The sequence below is a fragment of the Muscardinus avellanarius genome (assembly GCF_963383645.1).
Source record: "Muscardinus avellanarius genome assembly, chromosome: 20".
Classification (NCBI taxonomy): domain Eukaryota; kingdom Metazoa; phylum Chordata; class Mammalia; order Rodentia; family Gliridae; genus Muscardinus; species Muscardinus avellanarius.
In genome coordinates, this window is record NC_137806.1 from 33,576,099 (window position 1) to 33,598,542 (window position 22,444).

The following is a 22,444-nucleotide window of genomic DNA, read 5'->3' on the forward strand; positions in this document are numbered from 1 at the left end:
CTCGAGCTCCACGCAGCGTGCGTGCAGTGGGCCTGGAGATGAAAACAACGGGGGGCTGTGTTCTCTTCCCAAGGCCCCTGGGTCCAGGTGTTTCCTCCTCATCCCTGCCCTGTGTCTCGGGTGCTCTGTCTAGCCCTTGCTCAGAACACTTGCAACAGTGTTGTCAATCTAGACCTCAGAGTCTCCCTGGGCGGACACCATGATAGATTGCCCGTGACCCCTGCATACAACAGGTGCTCGATACTTGTGAGCCAGCGCGGTAACACAGGAAGCAGAGAGCTGACCTGTCTCCAGCAAGCCACACCCAGGCCACTGAGCCACCTGAGACAACTCCCAGAAGCCTTGGTGGCCGGCGCACGGCGCACGTGATAATAGATTTCTCCTTTCTTATTCCATTTTGGATACTTTAAAAACTCGCTTTTGGGAATCTGCAGGAGCTGCAGGAAACTCAGAAGCTGGCCATTGTGTGTGTGGGGGGGTGCGTCTTATCACAGCCTCTGGCTCCCGGCTCTGCTGGCGCTGCTTGGAATCCACGGGACACACTGGCTGGCTGAGGTTGAACAGACTGCGTGGGTGAGCAGAGGGTCCCACAAAGAGGAGGGTCGGGATTTGGTCAAGCCTTCTCTACAAGGCGCCTTCACCTGCAGACCTCGCCCTGGTCCTTCCTCCCCCGGGAAGCCTGTGCCGGGCCCCCAGTCTTGTGCTCAGATGCAGCTTTGCCTGAAGGGCTGGGCAGAGCCGCCTCTGCTTGCTCCTTCACAGGGACGCCCCCTCTCAAGTTCTCCACGACTTCAAAGGCAAATCGTGGTGGTCGGAAGTGCGGGCCACCTTGTGGCCATGGGGCACAGACGAGGAACACGGGGGTCCCTGGGAGCCCCAGAGCTAGTTCGTGTTTCTGGCACGAACTAAATTCAGAGGTGATCCTCCAGGGGACTAGATTTTATTTTATTTAGTTATTTTAATATTAGAAACCATTTGTTTGAAGGTCGTGTACGTGTGTGCGTGTATGTGTCTTTGCTTTGGTTTGAACCCGGGGGCTTTCAACCTCTGAGCTACATCCCCAGCCCAATTTTATTTTTTATTTTGAAACAGTCTGAGTTGTGGAGGGCCTCACTAAGTTGCTGAGGCTGGCTGTGAACCTGTGGCCCCTCCTTCTAGCCTCCCAAGTTCTGGGATGTCAGACTTGTGCCACGATACCCAACCAGTCACAGTCACGCACTTTTTAAAATTGTACTGTTATTTTTTTAATTATTGACACATAAAACCTGTACCTATGTGTGGGGTAACCTGTGATGTACCAATACATGTCTATACTGCTCAGTGTTCAAATCAGTGTGGGCATCCATGTCTCCTCAGACATTTATCCCTTCTTTGTAATGAAAACATTTAAAATTCATTCTTCTAGGCTCGTCAGAATATATAGTATGTCATCGTTGTCGTCACCCCCAAAGATTTGATGACTTCTAAGATGGCTTTTAGCTCTTATGTTCTAAGATTTGCTGTGAGACCTATTACTTGGACCTGGACTTACACCACTGCAGGCCTGGCACATCCTCACAGGCACCCATTTGATGGTTCTCTGATCTTTCCTGCACACCTTCTGTGTGCTTGGTGCTGCACAGGCCGGGATAGCGGGGTGCAGTAGCTGTCACGGGGCTGAGAGGTCAAGTGTGGAGAGGGACATCTCTCCCCACTTGCTCAGCACGGTCTCTGCTGATGGCGAGCTCAGCAGGGCTTCTGGGTAGTGACGGATACACCTCTGCAGATTGCTCACTCTCGGACCTCAGCAGAGCTGCGTTCTGGTGCGCTCAGCTCCTCCCAGGATGTGGCGCCACGCTTCTGTGGATGGCAGGAGCAGACCCCTGCGGAAGAGTTTTTCCAAGGCCCATGCCAGCCAGGAGGGGCAGCATCAGTAGACACAGACTCTCCCTCCAGGTGCTTGACACGCTGCTGGTAGGCAGGTAGACTCTCCCGTGGAAGTCCCCCCAAGAAGCCCTATCAAAGGGGGGTGCTCAGGAATAGCTCAAATGATCAGAAAAGAGCAGTTGGCGATAAACATTTCTATGCTGATATTTGATACAAATGACTCCAAAGAGCATGAGGGAAATTAGGGTAATGGCGCACTTTGGAGCAGGAGGCCACGGGAAGGCCCAGAGCGAGGCCGCTGGCTGGTGCCCACGGTGGCCATCAGGGGAGCGTCCCTTCCGCACTCAGTACGTGACAAGGCTGGATCACAACTCAGTTCTCCTGGTTGGAAGGGGCCTACCTCCACCTGCTCCCGCCACTGTGTCTCCTCCACTGGGCAGAGGTCCCGTTGCAATAAATTACATGGCCATCATTGAAGAGCTGGCCCAAAAGGCTGCTTGACCCCTCGAGTGACTAGGATGAGGAGAGGCTCTGAGAACTAGGCCTTCCCCTGGCCTCACCCTCCCTCTGTCACCGCCAGCACGCGCTCAGAGCGGCCCCTCAGCTCATGTCTGCTCCTGATGGTTCCTTAAAACTCGCAGTCGCCCTTGGCATCTGCAGCTGATTGGCCACGTGGGGGTGGGGGCAGGCAGGGCTGAGGTCTCTGAGGAGGGGGTGGGTGCGGTGCCCAGCTTCACCCCCAGGCATTGGCTGGGGGGCCCATCAGACTCCATGGTGCCCAGAGAGAAGCCCCGAGGAAATCTTGGAGCTCAACAGCCCTCTCCTCCTGCCCACTGAGCAGACTCATGTCACGGGGCCACTTGGGGCCGACATCCCAGGCTGTACCTAGGCCGTAGATGGCAGATGCGGGGGGAGAGGAGGCGTCTGGGTTCCCTTGACTACCTGGGCCCTCTTGTTCTCCCTACTGGTTCTTTATTCTTCATTTAGGCCAGAATTAGATCCTGTGTTTTTTGGCCCATTTGGAAGAACAGCGGAGCCATTAACCCTCTCAGAGTATCTTCTTAAAGCACGGGCCATTTCTTCCCCACACCTGTCATCTGTTGGCAACTCACGTCTCCACGCGGGCCCCTTTAAGCCACAGTGAATGAGGAAGCAGTCACTCGTTTGCTTGGTTTCCATTTGGGTCCGATAGCAAGGTGCAACATGGTAAGAACCAGGTCGCGGGAGGAAATGACCACACCAGGTGATCATTTATAAGCCTCTTCTCATCTGACTCTTGACAGCCTCTGGGTCAGTAGTCACTGGTTCCCTGGGTTTATGGAGAAATGAAGACTCATGTGTCCTGTTTTAAAGACAGAGAGAAGCCGAGCTGGGAGGCATACGCCTGTAGTCCCAATACTGGGAGGCCGAAACAGGAAGCTCTCGGGTTTGAGGCCAGCCTCAGCAACTTAGTGAGACTCTATTTCCAAGTAAAAGATAAAAGCCAGGTGTAGTGATACGTACCTGTCATCCTAGTACTTGGGAGGCTGAGACAAGAGGATCACAGGTTTGAGACCAGCCTTAGCAACTTAGTAGCGTCCTCCACAACTTTGTGAGACTCAGTTTCAAAATGAAAGATAATAGAGGGCTGGGGCTGATGAGCTCAGAGGTGGGATGCCTCTGGTTCCATCCCCAGCACCACAGTAAGTAAATAAATAAATAATAAATAAATAAATAAATAAATAAATAAATAAATATAAAAGGGCCTCAGAGTGTGCCTCTGATCTCCAACCTCAGTACCAAAAGCAACTAAATAAATAAATAGGGCTCAGAGTGTGCCCCTGAGCTCCATCTCCCATACCAAAAATTAATTAATTCATTAATTAATTAAAAATGGGGAGAGCTACTGAAGAAAAAAGGCCCCATTCTGCAGGATAAGCCTTGATAAAATGTCTGGGAACACCTTTTCTGCTCCTCCCGTAACAGTCATTGCAAGCTGACATGCTTCGGGGCAGGCGACCGTTGGGAGGGTGGGAGCTGTTCTCTCCCTTCTGGGAATTTCTGTGAGGAAGCCCCTTCCCACATCCTTCTCTGACACACGCTGAGCCCTGTGGGATCGCAGACACTCAGTGGGTACCATGCGATCGATCTGACTGTATCACACGGGGACGGGGCCATCTCGCCTGCGGCCTCCTGTCTTGTAAATTGTGAGAAAGTTTGTGACTTTCAAGGTTGGGCGGCCCTCATGGACAGTCACGGGTTTTTGTCTGATAATAATGGGTCACCTCGTCCTTGTATCCATACATAGCTGTGTGGCAGGAAATGCAGGTGCTGGGAGGGCGGTGAGTTTGGGAGTCGGATAGACTTTCTTTAAAATTCCAAAGTCATACCAGGCATGATGGCACATGCTTGTAATCCCAGCAACTCCAGAGGCTGAGGCAGGAGAATGAAAATTTAGGCTATCCGGGTAACCCTCTCTCAAAACTAAACAATAAAATGAGCTGGAGTCATAGCTCAGTGGTACCGTGTGCCTGGGTTCAATTCCCAGAAACACACACACACACACACACACACACACACACACACACACACACACTAAAGAAAGAAAGATCCCAGAGTCATGTCATGTCTTACAACCCATGCAGTTCTGAGTGATGTGCTTTTTAGCTGGTTTCCTCAACAGTAGGATGGGAGCCAACAGTGTCTTCCAGGTAGAGACATAAAAACTTTTGCTGTTCTGATTGACAGTGTTGCTCCTGACGTGCACGGGAGGCCAGAGCACCTGCTGCCTGCTGAGAACAAATTATGTCCAGGGGCATCATTCTCATGGCTTGGTCTCAGTCAGGGCAAAACAACATGCACCAAATAGATCAGCAAATACCACACAGTAGAACTCACTGTCTCCAAGAGATCCTACTTTTCAGCACACTGCTGCATAGTAGGTACTTAAGAAATGTGGCTATTGTTAGAAAATCCAGGCAAGACCCACGTTCGTTCAAAAAACAGAAATAGCACACATCCATTATGTAGAACACAAAAATTACTGCTTGTTTTACAAGAAAAGTGGTATCGCGTCTGCCCAAAATTGATCATGCGGGAAGATGGATGTGCATTCTCTTTCATAACATGGAGTGTGTCATTTAGATCGATTGCTTTTGCTTGTTGAACTCGGGAGCGCATTCTGCGTTGCTTCTAGTAACTTTGGTAACTGTTTGGCTTATAAGAATGCCCTGGTTTAAAGCCAAACTGATAGGAGAAGATAGAAGAAGAAAAGGCAAGATACTTGTCGATCAACAAACATTCAGCGTAGTGCTGAATTCCACAACTCATGTAAAGGATTCTTGGCTTCGGAGCTCATAGTCTGGGGTTGGGGGAGGGAGGCAGAGGAAAAGTCGTGGGACAGAAGGCTTTTGCAAACACAGTGTATGTTACAATATGTTTTCCCGTGTGAGAAATTCGGACACAGGGGAGTAACGTGCAATTTTTTTTCAGATTGTACAACAAGAAAGTAGTAAAACTCAGACTTGAACCGACTGTAGACCCAGGAATCTTTTGACTCGTGATTAGAGGACAAGAGATGGCATTGTACTCTGACATAAAGAGAGGCTAAATTTCATAAGCAGATAATGAGACAGTGAGCTACAGTAAGAGGTTAATTCTGTGGTTACTGCCTCAGTCAGCGGGGTCTGCTATAACAAAATACCATTTACCAGGTGGCTTCTCACCACCCCGAGGCTGGGGAGGGCCGGCTCCCTGGTGCACAGAGGGCCGTGTGCCTCACGTGGCGGGAGGGGAAGCCAGCTCTCTGGGGCCTCTTGCGCAAGGGCACTGTCGCTATCCATGAGGGCTCAAGCTCACGACCTAGTCACTCCTGAAGTCACCTCCTAAGACTATCGCCTTTGGAGTGAAGATTTCAATGTAAAAATTAGGGAATTGGAATAAAAGACACAAATATGGAGGCCAATAACAAAGAACAGCTGCAGGAGGATGCGATCAGTCAAAAGGGCAGGGATCACCAGCAGCCAGCCACTGATGGGGCAAGGCTCATGCAAAAGATAGTGTTTCTCCTGAGTCCTGACAGGTACTTACGTATTTTTGAGACATTTCACTGAACAACCAACACATGGAGGTGGGCACGTTTGTTTTTTTTTTTTTTTTCCAGTGTCATAAGCCACTTGATGAGCCTGTTGTGATCAAGATGAGTTGGGTGAGACCCATAGAAAAGATGGTTTGGGATGGCGGCGGCCTCTCCTTTCAGTGGTTGGATAATCTGAATACACCAGGGGGAAAATCAATGGAACCAATATTTTGGTTTTACTGTATATAGACCCGGTCTATTTCTTTTATACAAATCTTTCCTGAGTTTTCTCCTTCTCCATCTTCTTCCTTGGCCTGGTTAAAGTGTGTGTGTGTGTGTGTGTGTGTGTGTGTGTGTGTGTGTGTGTGTAATTGATGGTAGCCAACCTAAACATGACTCCAATTAGTAAATACAGGAGCTGCGATGAGGAAACCGTTTCTTGGCTGGGCCTGGGGGAAGCAATACTTCTTCCCTTACATTATTTCCAGCTGCTCTGGGCAGCAATTCCACAAAGCCAGAAAAGATATAGAAAGTTAACACAGGCAGGTGAAGCTGACAATATCACTACTCCATCTTCATATCTTGTAAAGTTATCAATGCAACAATAAGAGGTAATTTATAATAGTGCCCGTGTTCCTTTCGATTTACACCAGCCAGCTGAGCTGCTGCTACACAGTGTTTCTATAGCATTTTTATTTGTCACAGACTTCATCGAAAAGGGAGTGATTGAGCCGGGCATGGTAGTGCACACTTGTCATCCCAGCATTCGGGAGGCTGAGACAGGAGGATCACGGTTCATGGCGCCAGCCTCATCTACTTAGTGAGGCCCTTTGCAACTCAGTGAGACCCTATTTTAAGATAAAGAATACAAAACAGGGCTGGGATATAGCTCAGAGGTAGAATGCCCCTGGGTTTCATTCCCAGTACTGCAAAAAGAAAGAAAAAAGAAAGAAAGAAGGAAAGAAAGAAAGAAAGAAGGAAGGAAGGAAAGAAAGAAAGAAAGAAAGAAAGAAAGAAAGAAAGAAAGAAAGAAAGAAAGGCGAGTGATTTTTCTCTGTGGTCCACACCTGCATTTTTCTAGAGCCCAATTTTGAGTTGAAAGCAGAGAGCACACACATGTACCAGACATGTCCAAGATAAGGAGCCACTGAGATGATTTGGCAGAAAGCAACAGAAACTTGCCATCAGCCTTAGCGGACGACTGACCAGCCTTGAGCCACTGACCAAGCCATTAAGGAGGAGATCCTAGGTCCCATCTGCAGCAGGAGGAAGGGGAGTAGAGGTCGCGAAGGGCGGAGGGAGGAGCTTGCCCCTCCTTCCCACCTGAGCTGGAAGATCGCGTGCATCCTTCTGTGCCTGTTCCTCTTTAGGGGCAATGGCTTCTTCAATGTCTACGTTTCTTGATCTCCCCATGTTTTAATCCCCAGCTCTTGTATCTCAGTCCATGGGGGTGACCAGGAAGCCAGAGTCCGGGTCTGTGTGTTCTCTGTGCCAGCATTAGGATGTCTACGGAGCGGTGTCCTGACATCCACTGGGCTCAGCGTCTCCCTCCAGCCTTGTGTCATCCTTGGCATGGGCTTGAGGTCTGCAGTCCAGCACCAATAGACACCTCACCATATCTGAGAGGAGAGGCCAGAGCGCTGTGAAGGTTACTGGGATGGAGAATCAGTTTCTGGTTCCAAAGAGGAAATGGAGCAACTCGGGGTGAGAAAGGCTAGCCCTGGGGCAGAAAGAGGGAAGACGCTGGTGCTGGCCACGCTCCCCTCTCCTAGGTCCTCGAGCACAGTTTGACCTCTGGGGTACCTCCCAACAGGTGCATGGGGTCCCCGCTCACCAGGATCCCTGAAGCTTCCTGGGGCACCTGCCACCAGTTCTCTCCTGTAGCTGTCAGAACAGCCTGCAGCCCCCTGCCCAGCTCCTGCCCAGACCCTCCCTGCAGGGAGAACTGAATCTGGGAACCCCTCAGACAGGTTACTTTAGACCTTGGTTTCTCATCTGTGAAGCTGACGTGAGACGACCCACCTGCAGTGTGCTGGTAAATGTTGAACGGCTGGCTCTCGGAGAGCCGAACAAACCAAAAGAAACTGCTAGTTTTTTAGCATCTGACAGTTTCAAGGTTGTAAATACTTCCTCCTATCCCGGCCATTTTCAAGCTGCAACCATGATGTCACCGAACTTGTGTTGGGAAAAGAGGCAGGCAGGAAGTTGGAACTTGTGACCTGGTTCCTGGAAATTCTTGTGTGTGTGCGTATGTGTGTGTGGTGGGGAGGGGTACTGGGAGTTGAATCCATGAGCATTCTACCTTTGAGCTATACCCATAGCCATTTCTACTTTTAAGCAGGGTCTCACTAGGTTGCTGGGAGTGTTGCTATGTTACTGAGGCTTGTGGTCATCCTGTCTCAAGTACTAGAAATTGATGGTGCGTACCACCATGCCCCACGGTTCCTAGACAAGCTTACACCAATGCACTGAGGTACAGGGATGCTTTGACTAGGTACTTACAGTGCGTCATACACCACCTGCACACAGTAGGGCACCTCACACCAGCCAGGGTTTTCAGCCTGGGATCTCCCCTGCCCTTCAGAATGCAGCTCATTGGAAATCCACATCGCAAATGATTTTCAAATAACACAGGCTGTCCTTCCTAGATCCTGATACATTGCTCCCAGGCACCTCGTTGAAAGCAGCCCGGGCCTCAGGTAGCTCTGGACAGGGGTCACTCGGGCCCCTTCCGAGTCCCCGAGGCAGCAGAACCTCCGTCCCCGCCGCCAAGCTGCCTTGACAGCACTTTGGCCAATGTACAATCTCCGGGATATGGCTTCACCTTTAGCAACTTCCTGACGCGCCTGTCCCTTTCCTAATGCTGAGGGCCACATTCAGCAAGGGAACAAAGCCGCGCGTTGTTCAAAGCAAACAACTCCAGTATCAGTTGGAACAAATATACAATCGCACTCTGAGACCTCAATTTCCAGCACAGCTGGACAAAGCGGAGAGAAAGGGCTCGAGACCAGGAGGCAGCCGAACACACCTTTATCTGCTTCCAAAAGGCCTCTGCCAAGTACGGTTTTGTGTGTGCTTCGTCCCCCCGACCGTTACTAGAATCATTTCAGAAACCTGAAAATAGCCTGTCTTTCCTTACGGATGGGCTCTGTTTCCAGTTGACTTTGATGGATTTATTTCTTTCCTTCACTACCTACCCCCTGTGTTTACAGGAAGACAGGAAGGTTTTCTCTTGCTTCTCAGTGTGTTTGGTGAGGTCCCAATAGTAAAGCTAGAGTTCTGCCTTCTTAAACCTAGTCTGCCCATCTGTTGGAACGGATGACCAGTTTGAACCCTACCATCAGATGTCCTATGATTCTGCAAGAAATCATTCTTTGCTTTTTGTCTCCGATGACACCTGGGGACCCTTACACTGATGCACTGAGGGAAGGAAGGGATGGGTGGGCAGAAAGACTTGTTACACAGAAGGGCTTTCTTTTCCTTGTTCACCTGCCCCAAAGACCATTGGCAGCTCTATGGTTTGTGATATCAAGTGATCAGAAATTCTTCTAGCAAACTCCTGCAGGCCACAGAACCAGCAATGCAGAGATCTGGCTGCCCTGCCATCAGGGAAGAAGAGGTTGGGATGTAAAGGAAGTTGCCCTAGCTAGCCCTGAGGACATGGCGTCTCTCTTTCCTGCCACCATGCCTGAGCTCTGCAAACATGACCCAGCCTAATGTGAACTGAAGCCTCTGAAATCTCCAGAACTGTGAGCCAATCAATCCTTCCTCTGAGTTGTGGTCATCAGGTATTTGGGGTCAAAAAAGTGAGAGAATGTTGAAACAACTTGAAATATTACTTCCATAGTTGTCTTAAACTATTATTTACATCTTAGAGTTCTGCTTATTTTCTCTACCCATTTTTAAATCAACTTAGTTGAAGCCTAATTTGTGTGCAGTCAGATGCGCAGAACTGGTCTGATGACAGATGTGTGCATGGGAGCACTATCCCATCAGGACAGAACATCTCCACCAATCAGAATGTCCTGCACCTCCAGCACCAGCTGGACCACCCAGGAAGCAGGGACCAGGCTTCCCCATTGGTCAGTTTTCCCCTTCTAGACTGCCCGTGAACAGAATCCAGTGATGTGGGGATTTGTAACTGCTGCTTCTGCTCCAGCAGCAGCCATGCTTTTGAGACTTATCAGAGCTAAGCAGTTACTTCAGGGGCTTGTTCTCTTGTGTTGCTGAGGAGTAATGTGTTACATACATACAATATTTTTTTCTTTTCATCTTTCCCCACTAACAGACATTTAGGGTTATTTAGTCCTTGTCTCTCTGTCTCTGTCTCTGTCTCTCTCTCTTTGGGTCATGTCTCTCATTTCTTCTTGTGAGTTGGGGGATCAGGGATGCTGTTCCCACAGGCTCTATCCCTACCCACCTAATCCCTACCCACCTAATCCAGCGACCTGTCAGACTAATCTGCAAATGTCTGGGTTGATTGAATTGCTGTAGATAAGACATGCCCCCTGCCTTTTAAAAGCTTCTAATCTAATGACAGAGACAGCTGCCAGCCTCGATCCATGACTCAAAGCAGCACGTTTATCCTTTAGAAAAGAGGGGAGACAGGTCCACAGTCACCTAAGCCGGGGGCAGAAAGAGACCGTGGTGGAGAGAGGAGCCCAGCCTCGGACACTGAGAGCCATCGCACGTTATGCCAAGAAAATTAGGACCCAGGCGCGTGGTGTCCAACAGAGGCCAAGATCTGCAAATTCGGTGTGGAAAAAGGAGAGCATTGCAAGCAGAGAATGGGAGGAGGGTGACTGGAGTCACACAGGAGACACTGGGCTCCAGTGGATGTGGTGGGAATAGCTGGACATCAGAAAACGGGGCAGACTCAAGCCACAGAGGGCCTTGAATGTCAAGCCAGGGAAGCCAGGAGCCAGTTGAGATGCGGACGGGATGGTGCGGTTGTAATAATTTGGCGTCTACCTCTGCAAGGCAAACAGCCCCCAAAGTGCAAGGATCATTCCATCAACATTGCAGGTGAATAACGAAGCCAAGGGGGGATGAGTAATTTGATTAGGTCACATCCAGGAGGAACGCCAGGGTTGGAGTCAGCTCTGACGATGGATGCCTCGGCCCTGCGCGAGTGAGCGTGCAGGAGGAGACCGCGCCTCAGCCCGTCCCACGGAGACCCGTCCCTTGTTCCTTTGCTTTCCTCTGAAAGTCCTTATGAGCACAGACAAATAGAGTCTGGTTGTTTGTTTTTGAGGGATTGGACTCCTCTGTACTTATAATCAATAATACTACATAATACTTCGAGGACCTCATATTCTGAAAGGATTTTATACTTATTACGTAACTGGATCTTGCAGCCATCCTGAGCACTTGACAACCCAGGCAAATTTACTGTAATTGTTAGTATTACTACCACTACAGCTACGTGTGTGTGTGTGTGTGTGTGTGTGTGTGTGTGTGTGGTGCTGGGGATTGATCCTAGATGCATTTTACCTCTGAGCTATACCCTCAGCCCTATTTTATTTTATTTTTATTTGGAAACAGTGTCTCTTTCAAGTTGCCGAGAGCCTCGCTAAGTTTCTGGAGCTGGCTTTGAACCTGTGATCTTCCTCTCTCAGCTTTTCAAGACCTGGGATTACAGGAGTGAGCTATCACACCCTACTTTCATTCTGGGGTTTTCAGAGGAAGAAACTGAGACATGAAGGGATTAAGAATCTTTCCGAGGGAACCATAGCTAATGATCCAGGACTTGAATCCACCTCTCTTCAGCAAATGTCAACAACCTGTTATTAGAGAATAAGGAGGGGTATCTGCTGATAGACTCAGCCAGAAGACTGTGTTGCTAGACCAAACCAGTCACCATGCACACACAGTCCCATCCCCAGTGCACTCTTGGCCCAAGGGTGGTCTCGGGCCTAGGCCAGGGAATGGCTGGATTTGTATTGTTTTGCTTTGCTTTTCCTTCCATCACAGAGAGAGCTGGAGATGGAACCCTTAAGCTTTCTCCCAGGGTAGGAATTTTTCCTTCTCTGATCCTCAGGGATGTAGAAAGGAAGTTGCCTATCCTGAGAGGGGAGGTGTCCCTGGCCACTTTCACAGGGGCTTGAAGCTCTGGTCTCCAAGGGACTGCGGCCTGTTCCTTTGCACTGTCCTCTCTCTTTGCTCCTCCAGCTTAAAGCTTCTGCCCCTCCTTGCTGCCCTGGGCCTCTCAGCAGGGCACATAGGCCGGGCAATCTGTAACCCAGGACCTAGCTGGGAACAGGGAGGACTGCAGGACTGCTGGCCTGGGGAGCTCACCTCTGTAGTCACTTTGCCTCAGGCTACCCCCCGCCCCCAGCCAGGACCCGTGGCCGGTGAGTCAGTGGCCAACCAGTTGTCCTTAAACTGGAGCTTCCACCAAGCCATCTGGCAGGGCCCGGCCTCCCACGCCCGGGGCCTCTTTCCAAGACCTGGCTGCCTGATTTGGAATCTCCCAGAAACTTTGTTTGCTTTTGTGTGTATGCAATCTCTAAGACAGTTTGCTAAAAACTGGGATGAATCATCCACTTTTACCTCGACTTCACACCACCTGCTTCCGTGTTGATCCCTGACAACCTGGCTTTCATTAGGCCCGCCAATCCGCCACCCCTCAGTACTCCAGATATAAATATGTGTCTCTCTCTCACACTGCACACTCTCCTCTTGAAACAGACAAGTGCTGTTGCAGGGACTTTAGAAACAAATCCTTCACTGGTAAAATTGTCAATGCACAAACCTCTGTCTCTCCCCGAGCAGTCTGCAAAAACAATCACACATGCGCCATCATCTTCGGGAATATAAAAGATCATTAAAAAGAGGCCAGCTCTGGACAGATCACAGCATCCAGTCTGAGAGTAGAAAGAGGCTGCTTGTCTTTAAAGCCCTCTGCCCCAAGGGAAGACAGTCTTTGACCGTTAACAACTGTCTGGTCCATTTTCTCCTGGACCACATTTGCATAAGCTATCACCCTGAAAGTCAAAGGAAAACAAATGAAATCTTACATTTAAACATGACCTTTTCGATTCCTTGAAAAAGCCTCCTCTCCCTACCCCCACCTGGTAAACAGAGCAGCCCTGTGCTCTGAGCTGGGAAGAATCGCTGTAGGTAGGAAGACACGTTAGCACTGGAATTCAATTAGCTGTCAGCAGGGCTCTCTGAGTCAGCCTGAGTCACCGTCTCCAGCAAATGGCCACGGGGGTGCTGGGAGCTTGCAAGATTAATGGGGATGGAGACTGCTGGAGGACCAACCGGCACGGAAGTTGCCAGAACCCTTCCCTCACCCACGCATGTTTTTACATGGAAACATAATAAGAGTTAGTGGGAGAGGACGTGCGAGCACAGGGCAGATGCTGTCAAGATTTTGCTTGTCTGCTCGTCTTTTATTTTGGTACATGTCCCTGTATCCTGATCTACTAAGGAGCAGGGATGCTGCCTTATATTTCTCCTGAGCTCGTGAAAACGTTCATGCGTGAGGTGAGAAGGCAGGACACCATCTTGGACCTTCCCAGGTGGGCACTATGATCAGTCCTGTTCCATGGAGGAAGGAAAGCAACTTGTCGATAGAGCAAGAGCCAGGACTCGGTCTCAGAGAGGCTGCCAGAGTGCCAGCTCTCACCTCTGCGTGCTGCCTTTCCAAGACCCACCTTGCCATTTCTGTCCTGAACATGGAGGGTAAAGTGTGGGCCTGGCAAAGGTGAGGGCATGTTTTGCCATGTGGATAGCATCTGGGGTGAGATACATGTGCAGGGTATGATAGCAGTAAGATCGGTGGGAGAAAAAAAATTCCTCTCTCTTTTCTTGGCCACTTGAATGGTTCTGATTCTAGGGGACTGGTCCTGTAGCTGATGCTATTTATGAACTTCCTCCAGCTCCATCATTTATCTTCCAGAATCCTCTATCCCTCAGCCCAGGTCTGTGTTTGCAGATACAACCTACAAAACCATTCAGAAGAGGAATGAAATATTTTCGGTGAGAAAGGAGAAGAAAGTTAACCAGAAGCTGGTTACACCTAAAACGCCTTTAGGGGCTAAAAATGAACATCAGCACATAAGAATAAAAAGATGACGAGGATTTACCCACGGCCCTTAGAAGGAAGAAGATGGGGATAGAGATGCCGCCTGCTTGTGAGAATCCAGTGAGGCTGGCCAAACAGGCAGAGATAAACCCTCAAGGGAAGAAGGGATGAAAGAGAGGCTCTCTAAGCACAAGAGTGGTAGCAGCTGTCCAAGCACCAGGCTCCTTCATTCACACATTTTTCAAACCTCAGGTAGAAAAGAAAGAGCTGCGAGAAGATGACCCTGGGTGACACCCTCATTCAAGTTAGAATTCAGCCATCATGCGTCTCAGCTACCGAGAGACCTCGGGGTTAGTTAGTTTCATCACCAGGACTTTGCTTTGCAATACACGGTGGCAGAATTGTCTGTCTTTGCTTTTTCTGCCTTTGTCTTTCTTTCCTTGTTTCTCTACAAAACTGAACCTACTTGTTCTCCCAGCTTCACAAAGACAAAACCAATTCCAAGAGGAAATCGTTTTGCATGCTAGTGAGCCCTGGGAAGAACTAAAAGAGCAAGGAGCCCTGGTAATGAGATTAAGGGGGGCGGTGCTTTTGTGTATCCAGCTCAGACCCTGGTCCTCCTACTTCACTGGAGCCAAAACAAACAGAGGCATTGTTTCGGGAAGGAAAAGGTTAACAAGCTATGAAAACAGAATTAGAGGTATTTTCAAAGCATGACCCTCTCTGCAGAGTGGAGGGAATGCAGTCTGTGTGCGGCGCCATCCCTTCCCGGCTGACATTTATGCTGATGTTTGCAAGGAGGGACTTCTACTCCAAACTGCCAGAGAGGGCACTGGGCTGCAGGCACTGGACCGAGGCGGGTAAGTCTGGGTCCTGGGGAAGAGACCCAGCAACTCAGCCCCCTCTTAGAAGCGAGCTTAGAAAGCATTCTTCTGGACCATGCACAGCTTTGGAGAACACGTTTTCGTCTTCTCTCTGGCAAAAGCACGAGTCTGGAAATGGAAATTCAGAACTCACTTGGTCTCCAGATGACTCTGAGATCCGTGTCTTACTTTCCTTATTCGGTCCTTTAACATTCACTAGGCGCCCGCTGTGTCCCAGGCCCGGAGCTCCCTGCTGTGGCCATGAAGTTGGAAGGGTTGCCTCCTTATCTTGAAGAGACTCGCTTCCCCAGCGAGAAAACATTTGAGGAGACAGTGATTATAGCAGAGAGCCAGGCATGTGTAGGTGACATTTGTCAAAACGTCACGGGTGGTGCTACAGCTGGAATGGGTGGGCACCAGCCCACAGGAAGCAATCAGGGATGCCATCCCCATCCCAAACCCGGCCATCTTGAATTCCACGCGCGCACACAGCCAGGACTCAATCACACCAGCTGATGGGGATCATGACGAGTGAGTTCTTACGAACACAATGGAGAGGCTGAGAAGTGAAAGAAACCTTTTAGAAAGTGAAGACGTCTGTGCAAGCCCCGTGACGAGCATCCGGCTTTCTACCCCGAACCCTAGAGCCCCACTGGCCGCGTGCAAGTCTCAGCTCTGCCTGGCTGCGTTGCGTTTTATTTTGTATTTAGCATCGCACAGTCCTGACTGGTGATTCCCCAAGGTCTGAACTGAAGGCCTTGATTTCCAAACATTGAAAAGCAGAGATAGCCGAAGGCCCCCAGAGCCTCTGGGGCTTGGAGGGGCGACCTAACAGAAGAGCCCCAACCCTTGGCTGACATCATCACCCTTTGTCTGAGACTTGTGACAATTAGCCAAGAAATTTGGTGACAAGGAAATTTGGCATGAGCAGTTAGAATAACAATTAAGTTTCCCATTCCTTTTTAATTTGGAGAAAGAATGACCTTTAATCTAGTTTGGCCCTCTAGTTAACTTTTGGTTAACTATTAAGTCCCAGAAGTTTTGGTAACTTAATGTGGAGTTAACTGTTTTTTTTATTTCTATGTATCTATACATGAGATTTAAATTCTCTGTTCCGATAAAGTACTTATTCAAATTCATTTAATCTTCAGACATAAGGTTTCCTTGCATGTATTTAGCATCAATTGGAACAAAAATGACTACTAATCCTAGACCAGCTTCCTCTTGTGCTCCTGGGAGATTTCCTCTTTCTCTGCCCACCCAAGCCGGAAAGCTCTGTAGTACTGAAAACCCTGGCCCTTCACCCTTCAGTCATCTTGTGGGAAACAAGAAGTTCGATCTCCACAATTTGTTCCACTGAGGAATAAAATTTACACTTGAAAGTCCTACTCACTTTTGATGCTCTAAAATAATTCTCATATTCAAAATATATCCAAGAGCGCTGGGGCTGGGGCTCCTGGTAGAGTGCTGGCCTAGCATGCATGAGGCCCTGGGTTTGAACCCCAGAATCACAAAACAAAACTAAATAGACTAGATAGATTGATGGGTTGACTGATTGATAAAAGATTGATTACCAAGGGCCCTCTTGACATCTTCACACAGTTAGTGGACATTTCAGACTCACACCTGCCCGGCTGAGCTCCCCACCCTCCTGGGTTTCTTCCCCCAAACCTGCTCCCTCTCCAACCTTCCCATCTCAGCTTGGTAACTTCACTGGAGTTCAAGCCACAAATCTCAGAGCCATCTTGACGTCTCTGTGTCAAGTACCTGGTAGCTGGCCTCTCTCTTTCCAAGCTATTTTGTGTGTGGTTTCCATAGTAACCCTCCCTCATCATCCACCGGTTTGGGGATCTTTGTTTTATCTATGAATGTGTCCCTAGCATCTGGAGCGGTAACTGGCACGTATTAGGGGCTCGATAAATATCTGTCAAATACACCGATGGCTCTGGGAGCTGCTGCAGGGCTTGGGTAAGAGTGTGGGCTTGAAATCAGGCAGTCAGTGCTGAATCTGGGTTCGGCCACTTACTAGCTGTGGGACTTTGAGCAAATCAGGTTAGCCCCTAGAGCCAGCTGGTGAAATTGTGATTTCAAAGCAGATAAGATAGGGCCCAATGTAGCCAAACAGCTAAAGGCAGTTTGTGGCATGACCGTGACCATCGAATATGCCAATACCCGCAGCAACAACAATAACAGAGATGCCATTTCAGCCCAGCTTCTCAAATTGGACCCTTAGTAGGACTGGGTGGAGGATCTGCGCTTCCTTCCTGTCTATTCCTACTCTGTTTAGTAAGAAGGAGGTGGAGAAAAGTTCTGTCATTGCCTGGGCAATAATTTGCAACACTGAACCTGACCCCTAAATTTCCTGGAAGCTCTGAGCATGTGGGGGCTACCTCCTTTCCTCTCTTCCCTCAGCTGGTTCAAAGTGGCTCCATAGCCATCAGCATGGCTCCAGGAGGCTCCAGGGGGTGCGAGGGGCTGCAGAGGGGCACAATTTTGGAGTCTCAGCTCTGCTCCTGCTGGGCAAGTCTCTTACAAGTACTTCCAGAACCTCCCTGTTCTAATCTATAGCATGGACAGGCACCTTCCCCGATGGAGTTCGATCACTGGGTTCTCAGCAGACCACTGAAGGGCTGAGGGCATGGGAGGAGGATCTCATGAGATGGCCAGTGCCTTTCAAAGTTCTCAGAAAGAAATTAAGGTGGTGCGTGCCCATAAGCCCAGTACTAGGGAGGCTGGGGCAGGAGGATCGAAGGTTCAAGGTAAGCCTCATCAACTTAGTAAGGTGCTCAGCTACTTAGTGAGATCATGCTTCAAAATAAAAATTATAAAATAGAGCTAGGGGTGTAGCTCAAAGATGGAATGTCCTTGGGTTCACTCCTCAGTACCATGAAGAAGAAGAAAGAGAAGGAGAAGGAGGAGGAGGAGAAGGAGGAGAAAGAGGAGATTAAGATGAAGAAGAGAGGAGGAGGAAGAGGAGGAGGAGATAAGTGGTTGAACAGACTCTCCTGGCATTGTGGGTAACTCCCCTGGAGGCATGGAGGAAGCACAGGGCAGCCACTAGTTCACTGGGTGACCAGTTCTCACGTAGGCAGCTTGGCTCTGAGATCTGTGCGGGCAGGCGATCCTCTTCTCCTGCTCCCATAAACTTGATGGGCCATCCCACCGCCTGTCTCCCCTGAAGTGGTTGTCAACCGGAGGACGGAGGCAGGAAATAAAGAGAAGAGCCCGCAGAACGTGAAGGTGACAACTGCAGAGAAGTGCAATAGAGCCATGTGAGGGGTGTGGGTTGGGGCCACAGGAGCATGGTTCACGGGCATCGCCCCACACCCTCCGGTCTAATCTAGGGGAGACAGGCTTAGAGGGGCTCTCTGGGTGATGGATACATTTCAGTATGGGAAAGGAGATGAAGAAAACACCTTCCCTTTGGGGAGGTGTTAAGAGTTCTAGACCTGTGTGCTGACAATGGAAGGCACACAGCCAGAATAAACAATGTACCTGTAAAAGAAAGCTCCCAGAAATACAGGAAGCCTGGGCCCCAACTCACATTGCTGTGTGTGTGTGTGTGTGTGTGTGTGTGTGTGTGTGTGTGTGTGTGTGAGATGTTTCTCTCTCTGCAGTTCTTTGTACCCCCTCCCAAAGTGGTCCAGCGCTGGAGTGCGTTGCCCCGGCAACAGGCTCAGCGGGGGAGCCAGGCAGCATTACCCAGAATCCACATCTGTGCTCATTTCTCTTCCCCTCTCCTTTTATCTGTAGATGGAGAGCAGCTTGAGAGACACCACCCTAAAGCCTGGAGATTTATCCCTGGGCCCTCCCTCACCACCCGGACCACCCCCATAGAGTTCCTTTTTCCCTCCCCAAAGCTGCACCTCGGGCTGAGGGGCAGCCCCAGAGGCAAGTGAGGCCTCAGGGAGGCCTGGGAGTGCACTATCTACAGGGTGTGACCTTTGCTTTAGGAGTGGCTCTCCAGGACTCAAGAATTGGCCTGTGGGCTTTTACTGCAGGTGGGGTGGGGTCCAGCAGTTTTGGAGAGAGCTGGGCTGCTGATACCAGAGGCCTCTCCTGCCTCAGTGCCCCATTAACGGCTGGCCCAGCTGCCTCGGCTGTGGTGGGTCCATTCAGGGTAGGTGTGGGGAGGCCAGCTGGGCCGGGGCTGTTCTCCCCAGTGGTAACTCCTTGGCTCTGTGGTGTTGTGAACAAGCCGGCAAAGCCTTTCCCTGCTTGGTGAGGCTTCCTTCCTGTGAGTTAGCACCCTGCCTTTCTCATCTGGGCCCAGTGCGCACTGGATGTGCCCGGGCCACTCGCAAAGATGCCACCCCATAGAGAGTTTCTTGTAGACGCCTCCAACACCCGCACCAGCCGAGTGTCTTGGCAGCGGTGTGCCCTCAGGGAAATGATTAGTCGGCCTGAAGCTTTGATTATTTCCAGGTGTTGCCTTGTTTTCTCTTGCTTTAAAAAAGATCTTGCCGGGTGTGGCAGCGCACGCTTGTAATCCCCCGCACTTGGGAGGCTGAGACAGGAGGATCGCGCAGGTTCGAAGCCAGCCTCAGCTACTTAGTGAGGCTCTCAGCAACTTAGTGCGACCCTGTTTCCAAATAAAATATAAAATGGGTCTGGGAGTATAGCCCGGAGGTAGAAGGCCTCTGAGTTCCACCCCCAGTACCACACACACACACAAAAATCATATATCTTTATGTTTAAAACAAGCAATCTATTCATAGCGGCAACATTTCAAACATTCTAGAGAATTTCTTAGGAAGAGTCTCCCTCCCGTTCCTGTGCCCTTCCAAGAACTGAACGGTACTACCAGTTTGCATAGAGATATTTAACACATTTATAAGCAAACGTATCTATGAAGTTCGTTAGGATGTGAGACTATAATGCACCAATAAAAACATTAAAAAACAATATGCATTTGGCAGCTAAAAAAGTAAATGCATATGCACGTTCTATTTTCTTTTAATATTGGTTCCTGAAAAATAGGGTTTGGGGTTTAGAAGCTCCGACCAGTAAGTGTGCTCAGTCCTGTTCTGTATCCAATTCACTGTCACAAGCATCACGTCCATACTTGGTTCAAGTGTCTGTATTTAGAGTAAGCAAATCCCTGAGCCAGGACAGACTTTCCGCTTATGTTTGTCACTTTTCCTTTGAATGATCACCTTCCGCTCTGGGTATTTCCCAGGATGACCCGGGAGGGACACAGAGAGCCAGGCACCCAGCACAGAGCAGCTGTTGAGCGGCATTCGTCAGGGGCAGACAGCAGGCATGGAAGAGTGGCAGTCACAGAGCCGGACACAGCTCGCTTGGAGAACCAGGATCCCTCTGACAAGTTCCCCACACGGCTTTGTTTGGAGGACACAGACCGCAGGGAGGAGAGCGCTGGGGCTATGCAGGTTCCACAGCCTCTGGTCCCCAGTAGAGGCTAGACAAGCAGAGGAGGAAACCCGCATCTCCTGGCGGCGCTCGGAGCCAGGCGACAGGCAGAAGAGAATCGACCAGACTGCTTACTTAACTTTAAACGACTCCATCCGTATTTTAGTCAAAGCTGCTCAAAATGGCTCATGTGGGCAGACAGGGCCAGAATCAGCCACTCGATACTTTCCAGGAGCTTCCCCTGGGCACCGAGCAGAGCTCAGAGCTGTGGAAACAACCGGAAGCCAGAAATACACAGCACAGGCCTGCCCGAGGAGCTGCCCAGGCAGACAGACCACACTGAAGAGACCCAAGAGCCCCTTAGCACAAGCCAGGAGGAGTGAGCCGGGGGCCTGGCCGAGCATCCCCGATTCTCCTCTGGAGCAGGAGAACAGACTGGCCTCTGCTCCCACAGGCCCAGGAACACGGAGACTGGCTGATGGAGGAGCATTAAGGCTTCCCACCTCTGCCCTTGCTCTCCAGTCCTGGGTCTCACAGGCTGGCGCATTCCTGCCCTGGGGCCTGGGCCAGCTGTTCCCAGCTCTTGGAACGGGCTTCCTGGTCCTTACATCGCTGGCTCCTCCTTCCTCCCGAGCTTAGAGGTCACCTCTGCAGAGGGGCTTCCCGAACTGCCCCGGTGCCCTCTCCTGCCTCGCTGTACTCCTCTGCAGAGCGGTTGTCACCATGTGAGTTCTAGTCTGTGTCTGTGATTCTTTATGTGCTCGCGGCCTCTACCCATTAGGCCGTGACCTCTCTGTGGGGAGGATGCCCTGTGCAAGCCCTCATATCCAAACCAGGCCCGCCGCATTGTTGTCTGAGGACCAGGGCCTCCTGGCTGGAAGTTGCAGCCATGAAGAGGTTGGTCATATGGACACAGAGGGCAGTTGGGTCCCGCCCAGAGGGCCTCGAGGTGACCCAGGGCGAGCGCGGCTGCACATGGGCACCATTGCAGAAGCTCGGTTCCCACGAGGAGGCCTGGGATGGGACAGAAAAACTGGAAGGTCAGGAACGAGAAAGATTCTGAGTGCAAAGAGCAGGGAGGAAGGAGGCAAAAAGGAGAGGTGTGAGCTGCTGCCCTTGGAATCAGGGCCACTTCCACGTCCCTTCTGCGTTCAGAGCCTCAGCGTTCCCCCTTGGCCTCTGCCACTTCAGGAGCATGACAAGAGGGCTTCTCTGCTTAAAATTCAAATTGCAACAAAAAGAGAGAGTGAGAGAGATAGAGAGGAATAGAATGAATGAAAGAGTGAAGAAAAAGAAGGAGGAAGAGGAGGAGGGGAAGAAGAAAGAGAAGGAGGAGGAGCAAGAGGAGAAGGAGAAGGAGAAGGAGGAGGAGCAAGAGGAGGAGGAGAAGGAGGAGGAAGAGGAGGAGGAGAGGAAGGAGAAGGAGGAGGAGGAGAAGGAGGAGGAAGGAGAAGGAGAAGGAGGAGGAGGAAGAGGAGGAGGAGGGGAAGGAGAAGGAGGAGGAGAAAGAGAAAGAGAAGGAGGAGAGGAGAAGGAGAAGGAGGAGGAAGGAGGAGAAGGAGGAGGAGAAGGAAGAGGAGAAGGAAGAGGAGGGGGAGGAGAAGGAGGAGGAAGGAGAAGGAGAAGGAAGAGGAGAAGGAAGAGGAGGGGAAGGAGAAGGAGAAGGAGGAGGAAGGAAGAGGAGGAAGAGAAGGAAGAGGAGGGGAAGGAGAAAGAGGAGGAAGGAGGAGAAGGAGGAAGAGGAGGAGGAGGAGGAGAAGGAGGAGAAGGAAGAGGAGGAGGAGGAGGAGAAGGAAGAGGAGGAGGAGGAAGAAGAGGAGGAGGAGACAACGGCACGGTGGCACAGGCCTGCACTCCCACTATTATTTAGGAGACTGAGACAGGAGGACTGCATGTTCAAGACAGCCTCAGCACCTCAGCATCTTAGCAACCTAGAGAGACCTGCTCTATTTCAAAACAAAACAAAACAACAACAATTAAATAAAACTCAAATTGCCATCCACAAGGCTGACTTTTTTCTAGCTTTATGGTTGTCGAGCACAATTACCAGTTGGGTTTCTGTGCGTCCTAATGAATCACACAGATATAAACATACACAAACAGACCAGTTCTTGCATTCTCCGCAGCCGAGGTGCCAGCAGTGGGTGCTGGCCGTTCCTGGCTGGTCCTGAGCTGGAGCCTGGGCCTGGGACCCCAGAAGAGCGCGAGTCAGCTCAAAAGTCACTCCCAGCCCTCCTCCTCTCTCTTGTTTCTCTC